The sequence below is a fragment of the Meles meles genome, chromosome 11 (assembly GCF_922984935.1).
Source record: "Meles meles chromosome 11, mMelMel3.1 paternal haplotype, whole genome shotgun sequence".
NCBI lineage: Eukaryota > Metazoa > Chordata > Mammalia > Carnivora > Mustelidae > Meles > Meles meles.
Window position 1 is genome coordinate 30,851,919 of NC_060076.1, and position 13,996 is coordinate 30,865,914.

Below are 13,996 nucleotides of genomic sequence, written 5' to 3' on the forward strand. Positions count from 1 at the left end.
AAATCTTTTCCAAGCTTTCATTAAAGATCACCTCTGAGCATTTCTATGCAGTACAAGCGAGCAGATGCCTACTTGCTGAACTCTGAACCCCATCCCATTCATCTTCCCCATAATAATGCCAAGTGACACTAGAACAGCAGGACAATTAGACCTCACCCTAGAGCACACCCGGAGGAGAGAAAACAGCTTGTCTAGATCACCAACAAAAGCAAAGAAGGAAGGGAGGGATGGGACAAGAGAAAGAGAAAGTTCTTTAAAAGGGAAAGTGCACTGTGAGTGGCTGGTTCATTCTTTCAGTAGCTCTTTCAGGGGAATAGAACTGCAGCATCTCTTTGCTAAAGTGAGTCTGAGTCTCTATCCACGAGGTAGGGGGAGGAGATCAGGTTCCCCAAAAGCAGCAAAGTCTTTATAATGCACCACTCACAATATTTGGGGTCCCTTACTTCTATGTCTCTTTTCTCAGTCTTCCCCCTTAGCACCAGGCTTCTTGGAAGACATCTAAGACAGATGATTCCCCCAGAGCCATTAATAGCCTTCACTTGAATTTCAGGATGTTAGCACTGGCAGGACCCTGAGGCAGGAAAGCCATTCTTCCTGCCCTGGCACTGTACACATGAGAACCAGGTGAGTGAGGGCTCTGAATCCAGTAAGTAGGTAGGACCTGGAGCCCACAGGCAGGGTTGGGGTAGTTGCAGGTCTCAACTTGGCAGTTCCATCAATAGGGATGGTGCTGAGACAATTTTTTCTACAATGATAAGTGTCCAGGGCTGCCTGGCCAAGAAACACACTCTCTTTTGTCTGAGGCTGGCCTTGGGTGAGGAGGCAAGGGATTACTCCCTTTGCTGCCCAGGGATACCCTGTTCACAATCTCAAAGCTCCAACAAGGTCAAGGGTGAAGGAGACTTTACAAATTTGGATTGCAAATAAAATGGAATCCTTTTATGGTGCAGCTAGGAGAGGCTCAACTAGAAGTTCTGGAAGAGCTTTTTACTGTTTGGGGAGAGAAGGGGAAGTACAGGGGACATTAAATGAGATGACGTACATAAAGCACTTAATAGTGCTGAGTGTACAATGAGCTCTCTGTAACTTGCAGCTCTTTTATTATTGCGGTTTTAACATTTTCATTATTGTGATTTTTTTTTAAAAGGCTGAGAATATTTTTTTTCCCCTAAGCTTAAACAAATAAAACAGATGAAAGCCAACTGCTTTCCAATTTTCCTTCTGGCTTCCTCCATCGCCCCCTCACACATCACTGATGTATTCAAATCCATGAAATGAAAAGCATGCCGTAAAAAATGTGTGGATGGTGTGAATAGTGTGAATGGGGACTAACCCCAACCCTCACCCCTCCACACTCAGAACTAGACATAAGCATAGGGTAGCATTGTTTTGCAGTAAAAGCCTCAAGCACTTTTTGGCACTCCCATCTCTCAGAGATTAAGGACCCTTTCCACTTAGCAGTCAGGGTCTCTTGCTGCAACACCCCACCCAAATTGGCTCATCAAGCTTTGCATTTTCACTTTTTTTTTTTTTTTTGCCTTCCTTCTAATTTTAGCAATCTAATGTGTTACTCCTCCTAGGTAACAGAATGCCCGAAGCCAATTAATATGCACACATCTGCAGATGGTTTTGAGAGAAATTAATGGTAAGATTTCCAGAGGCTCATGTATTCAGGTATTTTCAATGTTCCTTAAATTCAGATTTCAGACTTAGATTTCATCCCCTTACCTAGTGGACAATCCCTAAACTTTGCACCTCTCTCCACCAACAAATAAACACATCTAATTGCCTCTCCTTGTATATCAGCAAAACCCAGTATTGTCACCCAGCTATATAGGAAATTGTATTTTTTAAGAAAAGCTAGTTATTAAATTTTAAATAGAACTAGCGGTTCAAAGCATAGTTTCAATACAAAAAATTTTTAGAATCAATAAAAACCATCAGTAGATGTAATGTTTGAACATAAAACTCTCCAAAGTTAGAGATGTTATAGTGATGTCTCAGTTCTTAAGAAATTATATGAAAGCAATTCCATTAGGTTATATATTGCTGAAATAATATAACAACTCTGTGGTGATGCAGTATATGCATAAATTCTCTAATATTTTCTAATAATTATGAAACACACTATTTCCATTTGAATTGTTCTACCTATAATTTTCATTATTTTCAAATACCACCCTAATGTGACAAATAGATTTATAATGTTTTCTTCTTGTAGAAATTTCATACATATGACCATCTTTTCTTGTTTGGTAAAAATGCCAAGCATTTTTTAGGTAAGGGCTAAACTAGCAATTTATTTTTTATTTTTTTAAACATTTTATTTATTTATATGACAGACAGAGCACAAGTAGGCAAAGGCAGGAAGAGAGGTGGGGGGGAAAGCAGGCTCCCTGCAGAGCAGAGAGCCAGATGCCAGCCTCGATCCCAGGACCCTGAGATCATGACCCCAGCAGAAGGCAGAGGCTTAACCCACTGAGCCACCCAGGCGCCCCTAAACTAGCAATTTATTATTATAAAGGATAAAAACATTCCCGTGAATACCAAAATCCATTACAAAACTTAGGGACTCAACATTTTATACATTATGCTCTGCTCACCACAAGTATAGCTACTGTCTGTCATCATACAACACTGTTATGTAACCATTGATTATATTCCCTAGGCTATACCTTTTATTCCCATGACTTGTTCATTCCATAACTGGAAGCCTGTATCTCCCACTCCCCTCCACCCATTTTGCCCATCCCCCACCCTAGCCCCTCTGGCAACCATCAGTTTGTTCTCTGTATTTATGCATTTATTTCTGCTTTTTGTTTGTTTATTCATTTGCTTTATCTTTTAGATTCTACATATAAATGAATCATACGGTATTTGTCTTTATCTTCCTTATTTCACTTAGCATAATACTCTCTAGGACAATCTATGTCATCACAAAGGGAAAGCGTTCATTATTTTTCATGGCTGAGAAATATTCCATTGTATATGTGGTACACCTGAAACTATTATAACAGTGTGTGACAACTATATGCAAAAAAAAAAAGAAAAAATTTTTTAGCTTTATTGGTGTATAATTGACAAATGAAAGTTGTATATGTTTAAGGTTAAAAAAACAATTATAAAAATATCTCCATAATCTTACCAACACAGTAAATCCTCTTTTTACTTCTGACTTACCCCACTTAGGCTGGTTGTGAGCCATTCAAGGGAAGAGGGTTATTTCTTTTTTATGGTCCTGGTACCTCATGAAATTAAGCAAGTGGTATATGTTCAGTAAATGTTTAAAGAGTGAATGAATACTCAACACACACAAAACAGATAATCATATCAAAAAATGGGCAGAAGATATGAACAGACACTTCTCCAATGAAGACATACAAATGGCTATCAGACACATGAAAAAATGTTCATCATCACTAGCCATCAGGGAGATTCAAATTAAAACCACATTGAGATACCACCTGACACCAGTTAGAATGGCCAAAATTAGCAAGACAGGAAACAACGTGTGTTGGAGAGGATGTGGGGAAAGGGGAACCCTCTTCCACTGTTGGTGGAAATGCAAGTTGGTGCAGCCACTTTGGAGAACAGTGTGGAGATTCCTCAAGAAATTAAAAATAGAGCTTCCCTATGACCCTGCAATTGCACTACTGGGCATTTACCCTAAAGACACAGATATAGTGAAAAGAAGAGCCATCTGTACTCCAATGTTTATAGCAGCAATGGCCACGGTCGCCAAACTGTGGAAAGAACCAAGATGCCATTCAGCGAATGAATGGATAAGGAATATGTGGTCCATATACATGATGGAGTATTATGCCTCCATCAGAAAGGATGAATACCCAATTTTTGTAGCAACGTGGACGGGACTGGAAGAGATTATGCTGAGTGAAATAAGTCAAGTAGAGAGAGTCAAGTATCATATGGTTTCATTTATTTGTGGAGCATAACAAATAACATGGAGGACATGGGGAGATGGAGAGGAGAAAGGAGTTGAGGGAAATTGGAAGGGGAAATAAACCATGAGAGATTATGGACTCTGAAAAACAACCTGAGGGTTTTGAAGGGGTGGGGGGTGGGAGGTTGGGGGAACCAGGTGGTGGGTAATAGGGAAGGCATGTATGGCGTGGAGCACTGGGTGTGGTGCAAAAACAATGAATACTGTTATGCTGAAAAGAAATTTTTAAAAAAGAGTGAATGAATAAATACATAGCCAAAAATAAATTTCCCCTGGTGACATGTTCACTTTGAAAGACTCCCAAATATCATGACACTTGGTACTCTTCATAGATGATGAAGTCAGTAGGTACTGTTTTTTAAGGTTTTGTGTATGTGATTATCTAAAACTGGACATTGACTGAGAAAGGCCAAACGGGTTTCTGCAGATACTTTTTATCCCTTTGAAAACATAAATCAAGCCCATTCTAATTTTTCTGGTTCAGAAAGAGAATGCATTTTGGCTCAAAGTACACTATTATTCAAAGGGCATTTTCCTAATCCAGCCAGAATAATGTTCTAATTTATTTAACTTCCTCATAAGTAGGATGAATAGTTAAGGCAATAATGGTTAGAACTTTTTTTCTCTTCAAAAGAAATCATCCAAAAAGTGAAAAGGACCACCGCCACAATTTCACTCACAACACTCCTATTATTACTGCGTTGGGTGAGAGGGACCAGTAATAAGTTTGTTCTGCATTCATGGATGGGAATTTGGGGATGGGGAATAGGGGGGAGAGGTAGATTAAACTATAAAAGGTCTCAGCTCCAATCAAACCATCCTGAGCCCAGGGTAGGAGAATGGAAGGACCAGGTGATTGGTGTCATGATTATGTCTCCTCTTTCATTCATGCACACAGTAAAAGAGTTTCTTTTTTTTTTTTTTTCAAAGATTCTATTTATTCATTTGACAGAGAGAAATCACAGGTAGGCAGAGGGGCAGGCAGAGAGAGGGGGGGGAAAGAAGCAGGCTCCCTGCTGAGCAGAAAGCCGGATATGGGGCTCGATCCCAGGACCCTGGGATCATGACCTGAGCCAAAGGCAGAGGCTTCAACCCACTGAACCACCCAAGCGCCCCAGTAAAAGAGGTTCTTGAGAATGATCTCAGAGAGGGAGAAGGAGAGATCCCAAGACAGAAGCTGCAGTCTTTTATAAACTAATCTCAGAAGTAATATGCCATCACTTCTGCCACATTCTATCAATCACACAGACCAGCCCTGGTGCCCTGTTCAGGTTATCTTCATTTGAGGGTTCCCTGTGTTTCTTCCTGGGACCCTGACTGATAGAGATTTTCAAGAATCTTTTCTTATTCTGGACTCATCTCACTCACGCTAAACTAAATGCTGGTTGCTATTGCTTCTGCTCTGATTTCTGGGTTCCCCCACATACCATGATTTGTATTCTAGGTTACTACCTCATATGGCCCAGCCCCCAGGATCCGTGCATATTTGTTGCTGGAAATCCCACCTAGTGCTCCACAACCCCACAAGTGAGGCCCAGACACCTATCATTGACTCCCCTACTGTTTGGTTTCACCTCTGGTGCTATTCTTGTTACCTTTTCTTGGAGACATCACCAGGAATTGTGAGAATCATGATTCTGCCTGCCTGTACCTCACATGTTGTAAACATTCCATGGCTAGGATCTTCTGTCTGCTGACTCTACAGAATCCAGGAAAGGCTAGTCTGCCAGAGCCCATCTATTTCTCTTCTTCAGTCTGTCCTGTGCTGCCAACATAGAACCCTTCGCTCTCAATAATATTAATGTTCTCATTTTTCTCATCTTTAAAATTACTTTTAAATTACTCAGTCACCACTTATTAAGAGTCTAGCCCTGGGATCAACAAGCTGATTCTGTAAAGATCAACAAGCTATTTCATAATAGCATCTATTTTAGGCTTTGTGGACCATGCGGTCTCTGTCACAACTACTCAACTCTGTCGCCACAGACAATGCATAAAAGAAGGAGAATGGCTGTGTTCCAATTTCTTTCTTTTACAAAAACAGGTCGTGTGCTGGATTTGGCCCACTAGCTGTCGTTTCCCAACCCTGAGTCTAATTCTTCATTTTCTGCTCTTCACCTCTGTCCCCAGCAATGTGTTTGTTAGAAAGAAACTGAAGAATCCTGCCTTCTGTACTGCCTATAGGAAAATAATAAAAACCATTAAATTGGTGCAGGAAATCTTAATCCATTGTCAGTTTAGGAACTCCTTGTCAGTGTGGCTTTCATGCTTTCTTAAGAATTCAAAAAGATATTTTTCAGGAAATTATTTTTTCCTTTCCTGTAAAAAAGTTGGCTATGGTTTTTTTCCACATGAATTGTGGCAGCAATAGCAACAATACTATTTTTAGCCTAAAACTGACTTGTACAGCCCTAGAAGTTTAATGAGAGGAATATTTTAAAGGAAAATGGAAAAAAATAGTGTGAGCACAATATTCCTCCCTGTTAAAGTAGGGCAGGTAAATATATTCTAATTATAACTAGCATTGTAAGAAAACTGCCACTCTAAAGATAAACTCAATTCCAATAAAAAAAGAACACATTTTTACATAGATCCCAATATAGGAGCAATGCCTCTACTAACTTGAACCCATATACATTTGGCTGCTGGCTGAGCGTTTTTATACATTCAGCCTAAAGTTACAAAATTCAGCCTATCTAAAATCTAAAAATGTCCCTCCCACAAAGCAACTTACAAATTCAGTGTAATTCCTCCCTGTATCAGTTTGCTGGGGCCACAGACAAGGATGTGGAGAAATTAAAGAGTTTATTAATTTATTTGACAGACAGAGATCACAAGCAGGCAGAGAGACAGGCAGAGAGAGAGAGGGAAGCAGGCTCGCTGCCGAGCAGAAAGCCCGATGTAGGGCTCGATCCCAGGACCCTTGGACGATGACCTGAGCCAAAGCCAGAGGCTTTAACCCACTGAGCCACCCAGGCGCCCTGGATGTGGAAAAATTAGAACCCTGTGCACTACTGGTGGGAATGTAAAATGGTGCTGCCATGATGGAAAATAGTATGGCAGGTCCACAAAAAAATTAAAAATGAAATGACCATATGATCCAGAAATTCCACTTTTAGGGCTATATCTAGGTATGTTATCCTGAGTTATCTGTCCTAGTTATCCATAGCTAGGTATGTTACCTATCTTATCTTATCTGATAAGATATACTATGTATAGCTGGGTAACATATCAGATAAGATAGTCATTCATTCAGTCTTTCTTCTATTTAGCCAATATGTGTTAAATATTTGGTGCCAATGTAATTGGAAAATTTGATATCAAGAATTCCAGATAGGACTCTGAGGAACTTATGTCTAATATTCTGAGTGTGTACTCATGTTATTTTTAATTTATAAATGTATGTGATAAAATAACAGTTCCATGAAAGGTATAAGAGAAATGTCTTGAGGGCTTATTAAAAACAACCTTAAGGTGTTACTGGAATAGTACAGTATAAACATGGAAATTTTATTTTAACCATCTAACTTTGATGTTGGTTAGAGTTGTGACATGAGGCTCAAGGAAACTTTGAAGAGTATGCCTCCTAGACGTTGGTTCATCCCATCGCCCTTATAACCAGTAAGTGATATGTTAACTCAGCAAAGTGCCTGAATCACTCTTCTGACTAGGAAAACCAGGAAAATTACTGAACTATATACCAAACTATATAACTATACTATGTTATCTTTTCATAAAATACCAATGATAATTAACATCACCATCATTATCACCAGCAGATAATCTTCATCAGAATTACTTGCCCTTAGTCTACATATCTTGGTAAGCCGAAGATTCAATGAGGTTAGTCATCTGTTATTTTGGCTTGCAGTTTTCTCTCTTTGACCAGTATGGTATCCATATTTCCTCTAACAAACCACCATTCTTCAACCACTAATCCTTGTAGTTTGGGGATATAAAATCTTTCCCACTTCCAAGCATGGGCATAGACCTGACTAGTTAATCAGAAACTCCCATTGCCCTAGCCTTGTGGTATCTCAGAGATGGAAGGAGATCCAAACCAGGAAAAGTAAATTAAAACCCGGGACTTTTATTCACAGGAAAGAAAATACCTCCTTTTACTGGCATTCTAAGTACTTAAAATGCTCTAAGCATAGGAATGCCAGGAGAGAGGCCTTTGCATGATTTTGAACCCTTGAACCTAGCCATACCTTAAAGTATCACTTTTCAAGGATTTTTCAGTAACTTGAGCAAATAATTCATTTTTTGCTTAAGTCATTTTGAATCAGGTTTTCATTAGGTTTCATTCCCTGACCCCTGTTGCAAATGTCTTTAGAGATACACTGATTTGGGAATCTCTTTAAGAATGATAATGGCAGACAAAAGGGAAAACTAGCAAAGGATGGGAACAGGGTTTAAAGATATCTCTGGCCAAAAAAAAAAAAAAAAAAAGACATCTCTGGTCACACTGTGACTGATTTCTACCCCTGAACATTTTAGGCAGTCTTCCACCCATAAGCATACATCTTGTATGTCCCCTTCTCCTTTTCTCAATTGCCAGATTCAAAGGCTGGCACCCTTCAAGGCTGACATCCACTATTAGACAGATGGAGCTGAAGGGGGCAAGGCAGAGGCCAGGCAGACCCTGCCAACTCATTTGGCCTCAGGCCCAGCCCTACTCTATAACCACCGCTGCTGTCAATATCCAACTAAGGCTGGTCTGAGTTCTCCTTACTGTCAGCTTCTCTAGGCTCCTGAAGATGATAGTGGTGTTGGAAGCTCCTTGCTTTGCCAAGGTCTAGTGGGTACACGTGCCAAGCACAGTGTTGTGTGGTGTCCATTGGCGGTAAGGCAGGATGAAGCTTCCCCCCCGCTCCCAGAGGCTCCTGCACCACAGGGTGTTCAGGGAAAGTGTCTGGAACAGCTGTCACCCCTCTAACTGCCAGGCTGATCTGACTGGCTTGGTGGGTGTTCCCTCCTTCCTCACAGCGCCCAAAGTTGTTCAGTTCACAAGCGTCACCTTCCCAGAGAATGTGGAATGTTCTTATTTGTCCCCCTCCCCAAGTCCATCTTTTGCTCTGAATCCAAAAGTTATCTAAAATGTAATCTGACCATGTCACTCACTGGTTTAACCTTTTCCCTGGCCTGATCCTTAAGGTCCTTCAAGAGCTTGACAAAGACTTCATATATATCAGCCCCAAATCTTAGCACAACCCACCCAAATTCTGTCTCTTCCATTCCATGGATCCTTCTCTATGTTCTCATAGTGCCCGTGGTTTATCTCTAGCCTGCACTCACCATACTGCATTATAATTACATTTATCTTGTGACCCCCTTTCTAACCTGGGAGCAATCTGAAGATGAAGGAGTTAGGTCTTTTACCTGGCATATGATGGGTGCTTAGTTTATGTTTGTTGAATTAATAAATGGCACATGACTGCCTGTGCTTTCCTACTAGAATCAGGACATAAAATGTGGCAGTAAATGCCTGATTCTTAAAGGTGTCTCATCCCAGGAAAAATATTAGTGCCTTCTTCTGTTCATCCATAAGAGTGCCTGATTCAAAGTGAATGTGGACTGTGCTTGCCCGGACACAGAGGAAGCAGGAGGACTCACCACTTTTTCTCCACTTGTTACTAGGTCTAATAGAAAAGGAACTCTTGTCTCTGGGGCATCCCATCCCCACTTCCACTGAACTAAATCACTTTTAGCTCTGTGCCCACTCCTCAAACAGCGGTATATCATGGGTGTGCACAGAGCACCAGGGAACACAGCTCTGTTTTGGCACATCAGTGGTGCTTTACCCTCAAATGTACAGTGGCCGCTGTGCCCCCTCATGCCCACGTTAATGAGTATTAACAGTAGCGTGGGCAGTGGGACTTCCGTGCCACCTGCAATGTTGGCTCGGTATGTTGGTTTTGTCCTAAAGATCAGCATCTGTGCCAATAATGGTGGACATCAGCAGCATTTGCAATGACAGCTCCCTCTTCTAGTATAATGTTTTTCCTTTGCCAGGAGCCAGAATTAAATAGGAAAATGGTTGTTTCTATATGGTAGAGGAGAAGATCTTTTCATCTACACTTGTGATCCCATTAGATAAACCTTAATAAACAGAAAGAAGCCAAAAGGACACAGTTTGTTTCAATGAGACCATTTCCTCTAAAATGGCATGGCCTAAATTAACATTACAAAGCCTATGGATGACATTGGAATAGACTCCCAAACCCTGAGTTCAAGTCTTGATTGTGCTCTTCATTTATTTCTCACACTGGCATTGGATAAGGTCCTCCTCAGCCTCAGGGTTATATCATCTAAAAAAAAACAGGCCCAATAAAGTCCTCCCCCCACCCACTGGATTAGATAAGATCATGTGTGTCAGTGCTCTGTAAAAGTGGAGTGGGACCAGCAGCCCCTCTGCCCAGCGTGGTGCTTTCTACACAGAAGGTGCTCAGGAAAAATGTGTCGAATCAAAATACAAGAGAGCCAGCTCCAGCTCTGAACACAGCACTAAAATGTTGCCAGGATAAATCGATAAATCCTTACTTTCTCCACTTCATGTCATTCTCCTCAGTTTGAGGGAAGGGAGTGAAATCTCTAGATGGTTTGTAGCTGGGTGGGAAAAATATAGAGGACCTGAGTCTTCATTTCCATGAAAAAGATGCCCTCAAATTCCTGAAGCAGCAGTCACACTTCCTGGATCTCCTCAGAGGTTCCCACGGTCCCATAGAGTTCTGCTTCATGCACCCTGAGGAAGGAGGGTGACGAAGCTGCAGGGAGGGGTTAGTTGGATTCTCCCTTGACTGCTTAGCAGTAGAGAGTTTTTCTCGTTGTGAGTGATGGAGGCAGTCAGCGCGATCAAGGACTACTAAGTAAAAGCCACACACAGCTTGGAAACCCACCATCAATGAAAAAGGGCAGTCTTAGCTAATTAGTCCTCAACAGATGCCTTGCTAGCAGTGCCTCCGATGATGGTAGTCATGATTCAAGTAAAACAGTACTTGGCAAACTCAAAGAGTCTGTCAAGTAACCAATAAGAGTAGTTGAGGACATCTGGGCATGGTTGCAGTCCCAAGGCTCCTAGTGGACATCCCTGGGGTGGACCAGAGTGTGTCCTTCTAAAGGAGGCAGATAATGGTTGTCATACAGGAAAGGGGCAAAGTGTTACCAGTTTTCTGGTTTTCTTTACTTTCCTTTTTTAAATATTTCATTTATTTATTTGACAGAGAGAGAGAGAGCAAGAGAGGGAACATAAGCAGGGAGGTAGGAGAGGGAGAAGCAGGCTTCCTGCTGAGCCAGGAGCCCGATGTGGGGCTGGATTCCAGGACCCTGGATCATGACCTGAGCCGAAGGCGGACACCTAACGACTGAGCTACCCAAGCACCCCACCCTTTTAAAAAAATTAATTAATTGATTAATTAATTGATTCTCTGGTTTTCAAGGGAAGTGGCAAATCCAGTTTTACATGGCATCTTTGATTTTTTTTAAAGTTGAAACCTTTTTGGAAATACAAACAAAGAAATCCTGTGTTGACCAAGAAATGACATCTGTGAGCAGGTTTCAATCCCTGGTCAGCCAGTGTGCATCTTCTAACCTAGAACTTTTCTGTCACTCTTCAGAGATTTCTTACTTTACCAGGGGTCATGGGCTACACAAAAGCACATCCTAGAGCATGTAATGACTCGATTATGCTACAGTCACCAGGAAACTATGAGGTACATTATGACCTATCGGAAAGGGGCAGTGATATTGTAGGGTATTATTTCTTATGAAGCAGGGGCAGTAAGGTGAGTGAGGGGGTAAAATCTTTCCTATGCAGCTTAATGAGTTCAAAAGCATGTACACACACAGACACACACACACACACCCCAGATGAGATCTAGATAGATTATATACATAAAAACATATGCAGTGAACTCAATAGAGAATGGAAAGAGCATTGCGCTAGGAAACAGACTCCCTAATAACAGCAATTCACTGAGCTTGGCTTTCTCATTTGTAAAGTGGTGATGAAAATAATCCTCTCTTCTTTGTAAGAAATTCAGAGGATTCAAAGAGATATGTTAGGCAGCTGGCATAGTGTCTAGCAGATAGTATATTCTATTATTATTATTATTATTATTATTGTTATTATTGAAGTTAAGCCCCATGCAGACATAGACTTTCTGTTTAATACACACTTGATACCACCTAACAGACTCAAAGTGGTGTACCCTCACAAATGTCATCTATGGTGGTTGGTTCCATGGGTTTTGCACATAGCTAACAAAGAGAAGGCCATTGGAATTAGCCTGAGAAGAGTAGTTTGGAAAATTCAGTTGTACTTTTGCCTCCTGCACCTTCTCTCATCATTCTCCACTGGGTGGGGGTGAGGAGCAGCAGGTAGCTCTTCAGTAGCAGAGCCTTTTGCCAATAACTAAGTCCTTTCCACAGTGCAAAATTCAGCAGAAAAAAGAGGCCATCACCATTTTTTTTTTTGTGGTTGACGTATTTCACTTCCTCACTGACTGAACAAGATCTTTGTAAAAATGTAGAAACAAACACTTAATGACATTTTCTAAAGGATTCTGATGTGTATCTGGGGTCTGATTGGCTTCAGCTGAGTAGACGGGAGCTGCTTTGGAGCAGCTCTGAATTTGTCAGCCTGTCCACCCATCAATTTCAATGTGCATTTACTCATATTTCCCGTCAGTCTGGTCTACCTGAATGACTGGTGATATATATATGATGATATATAGATGAGCTACCTTAAAATGGGCAACACATATAAATGTCTGCAAATAAAAATTAAGAGACAATTCCTTACTGGCCACCAGCCCTGTGTATTCATCAAGGGGAACGAACTAGCCTAACAGGCAACATTTGATAAGGTGCTCACTTCTTATCGCCTCACTGCAGACATCTGGATGACTGTGCCAAGAACTACAGGAGTTGTCCATGAAAAGACATATTTTGGGGGGCGAAATAATAGATTTCTTCCCACCTAAGTTTTGACAAATATTGAAATTTAGCTTTCCATTCTAGGGGATACAACTTACAATTGAACATAGTAATGGAAAGCTTCTTTGGAGGATAGGTAGAAACTGAATGTTATGGATTGAACTGAAAGTTCATATGTGGAAGTTCTAATTCCCATAATGCCATAATTTGTATTATTTTGTTATACATTTATGTGTAATACATTCATGTTGAAAGACAGTTATAAAAAATGTTAATAAAATACATATGGAAAGAGAACACCAATATCATAGAAGATAGAAAGTTCATATACTACCCACAAGAATTAATGAAATTTATGGAACTGAGTCTCAAACTTTTCTGGGTCCTTTCTTTTTTTTTTTTTTAAGATTTTATTTATTTGTCAGAGAGAGAGAGAGACAGCATAAGCAGGGGGAGGAGCAGGCAGAGGGAGAAGCAGGCTCTCCAGTGAGCAGGGAGCCTGATGCAGGGCTCCTCTCAGGACCCTGGGATTGTGACCTGAGCTGAAGGCAGACACTTAACCAACTGAGACACCCAGGCGCACTCTGGGTGCTTTCTCACAGCCTGAGCAAAATGCAGAACATGGAAGAATCACACTACAGAAAAAAGAAAGTTTATCAGTTTCTCAGAAACACAAGGGTTTTTTTAGTTGATATTTTATTATTTTTTAAATTTATTACTATTACTTCTACTACCAAAATGATTAGATGAGCACTAAAAATAAAGAACCAAACAGTAGTTTTTACTTACTATGGGAAGCATGACTCATGCCATTTTTTAATAAAGAAATCCCAGTGTAGATTATATACATAATCCCATGTATACCCTATGAGGACCTTCTGCCCACTTAGCTATTTCTCAGTGAACTTTTATAATCCATGAGTCTGTCCTACTTAGTTGTCTGTTCAGTTTTAACAATATTCACTTAATTAATTTGATTCTTAAATTAAATTAATGCAAATGCCTAAAAAGGTACACAAAATACATTTATTTTATTTTTAACTGGTAAGTATTTTATTATTTTTTACATTATAATTTTGGTATAATTAACATACACTA